The sequence below is a fragment of the Gorilla gorilla genome, chromosome 8 (genome assembly GCF_029281585.2).
Source record: "Gorilla gorilla gorilla isolate KB3781 chromosome 8, NHGRI_mGorGor1-v2.1_pri, whole genome shotgun sequence".
In the NCBI taxonomy this organism is placed as follows: domain Eukaryota; kingdom Metazoa; phylum Chordata; class Mammalia; order Primates; family Hominidae; genus Gorilla; species Gorilla gorilla.
In genome coordinates this window covers 68587429-68590488 of record NC_073232.2, presented here as the reverse complement: position 1 = coordinate 68590488, position 3060 = coordinate 68587429, and the positions used below count along the sequence as shown (strand labels likewise).

General features: G+C 38.6%; 1 non-coding gene across 1 annotated transcript; it reads left to right on the top strand.

Annotated features, from left to right (window-relative positions):
• Positions 1 to 227: 227 nt before the first annotated feature.
• LOC129525196 (U6 spliceosomal RNA) lies at positions 228 to 331 on the top strand. The gene has a single exon (XR_008669321.1). It is a non-coding gene; the product is annotated as a U6 spliceosomal RNA (small nuclear RNA).
• Positions 332 to 3060: the final 2729 nt, after the last annotated feature.

Below are 3060 nucleotides of genomic sequence, written 5' to 3'. Positions count from 1 at the left end.
GAAGCTAGAAGTCAATAACAGGAAAACCTGGAGAATTTGCAAATAAGTGAAAGTTAAACAACATTCTTAAACAACCAGTGGCTCAATGAAGAAATGACTAGAGAAATTGAAATACTTTCAGATGAATCAAAATAAAATGCAAGATACCAAAATTTATGAGATGGTGTGACAGTGGTACTCAGTGAAATGTATAGCTTTAAATGCTTACATTAAAAAAGAACAATCTCATGCTCACTTCGTCAGCACATATACTAAAATTGAAACAATACAGAGATTAGCCTGGCCCCTGTGCAAAGATGACATGCAAATTCGTGAAGTGTTTCAGATTTTATAAAAAAAAAAAAAAAAAGTCCGGGCGCAGTGGCTCACGCGTGTAATCCCAGCACTTTGGGAGGCCAAGGTGGGTGGATCACGAGGTCAGGAGATCGAGACCATCCTGGCCAACATGGTGAAACCCCGTCTCTACTAAAATACAAAAAATTAGCTGGGCATGGTGGTGCACACCTGTATTTCCAGCTACTTGGGAGGCTGAGGCAGGGGAATCACCTGAACCCAGGAGATGGAGGTTGCAGTGAGCAGACATTTGCCACTGCACTCAAGCCTGGTGACAGAGCAAGACTCTGTCTCAAAAAAAAAAAAAAAGGAAAAATGAACTTTCAAATTAACAACCTTACTTTACACCAAGGGGTGTTTAATCTTTTGGTTTCCCTGGCCACATTGGAAGAAGAATTTTCTTGGGCCACACATAAAATACACTAACCCTAACAATAGCTGATGAACTGAAAAAAAAAAATTGCAAGAAAATCTCATAATGTTTTCAGTTATTCATAAAGTTTATGAATTTGTGTTGGGCTGCATTCAAAACTGTCCTAGGCTGCATGGTGGACAAGCTTGACCTAAGGTGTAAAAGAAGAGCTAACTAAACCTACAGCCAGCTGAAGGAAGGAAATACTAGCGATTAGAGCAGAACAAAATAGAGAATAGGGGAAAAAGAATTGTCAAAACAAAAAGTTGGTTCATGAAAAAAACAACAAATTTGATGAACCTTTAGTTAGACTGACTCAGAAAAAAAAGAGAATAGCAAATAACTAAAATCAGAAAGAAAATGGAGACATTATTACTGACCTTACAGAAATTTTAAAGATTTTTAAGACAATACTATGAAAAATTGTATTCCAACAAATTAGACGTCTAGATAAAATGTACAGATTCCTAGAAACACACAAATTACCAAATATGACTTAAGAAGAAATAGAAAATCTCAATAGACCTATAACAAGTACAGAGATTAATCAGTAATCAAAAACCTCCCAACACATACACACAGACAGTGGAACAACGGATACCAGGGGCTGGGGGAGGGCGAATGGGCAGTTACTGTTTAGTGGGTACAGAGTTTCAGTATGGAATAATGAAAATGTTCCAGAGATGGATAGTGGTGACAGTTGTACAACAATAAGAATATACTTAATGGCCCTGAACTGTACACTTAAAAGTGGTTAAAATTATAAATTTTATGTTATGTATATTTTACCACAATAAAAACAAACAACAACAGCAACAACAACAAAAGTCCAGACCCTGGTGACTTCATTGATGAATTCTAACAAATACTTAAAGGAAAATTAACAACAATCCTTCACAAACCCTTCCAAAAAATAGAAGATGAGAGAATACTTCTAATACTTTCCACGAGGCCAGTATTACCCTGATACCAAAACCAGACAAAGACATCTACAAGCAAAGAAAACTACACACCTGGGGACCAGGCACAGTGGCTCGTGCCTGTACTCCCAGCACTTTGGGAGGCTGAGGTGGGTAGATCATGAGTTCAGGAGTTCGAGACCAGCCTGGCCAACATGGTGAAACCCCATCTCTACTAAAAATACAAACATTAGCCAGGTGTGGTGGCAGGTGCCTGTAATCCCAGCTACTTGGGAGGCTGAGGCAGGAGAATCATTTGAACCTGGGAGGCAGAGGTTGCAGTGAGCCAAGATCATGCCATTACACTCCAGCCTAGATGACAAGAGCTAAACTCCATCTCAAAAAAATAAAAATAAAAGAAAAAAAAAAAGAAACTACACACCAATATCCTTTATGAATATACACACAAAAATACTGAACAAAATATTAGCAAACCAAAACCAGCAGCTCACTAAAAGTGATATACACCATGAGCAGGTGGGACTTATCCCAGGAATGCAAGAGGAGTTCAGCATAAGAGATCAATCGATGTAATGCACCACATTAGTGAAACAAAGGGGGAAAACATATTATCATCTCAATAGATGCAGAGAAAGTAGTTGACAAAATTCAACACCCTTTCATAACAAAAACATTCAGCTAGGAATAGAAGGAACTTCTCAAAAATAGTAAAGAGCATTTATGAAAAAATCCACAGCTAACATATTTATTGGTGAAAAATGGGAAGCGTTCCCCTTAAGTACAGGAACAAAACAAGGATTCTCACTTTCACCGCTACTAGTCAATGTTGTACTGGAAGTCCCAGGCAAGAAAATTGGACAAGAAAAAGATATAAAAGCATCTAAATTGGAAAGGAAGATGTGAAACTCTACTGTCAGATGACATGATTCTATATTTAGAAAATCCCATAGAATACATACACACACATATACACATACATAAACCTACTAGCCAGGCATGGTGGCTCACACCTGTCATCCCAACACTTTGGGATGTTAACGCAGGCAGGTTGCTTGAGCCCAGGAGTTCAAGACCAGCCTGGGCAACATGGCAAAACCCCATCTCTACAAAAAGTACAAAAACTAGCAAGGTGTGGTGGCTCACACCTGTAGTCCCAGCTACTCAGTAGGCTGAGGTGGGAAGATCACTTGAGTCAGAAGGTGGAGGTTATAGTGAGTTAAGATTGCACTGCTGTACTCCAGCCTGGGTGACAGAGCCAGACCCAGTGTCAAAAAAACAAACAAATAAATAAACCTACTAGAGCTAATTTTAATTCAACAAAATTTCAGGGTACAAAATCAACACACAAAAATCAGTTATGGAAATATACATGTAACATGGCCAAGTAGATGCAGT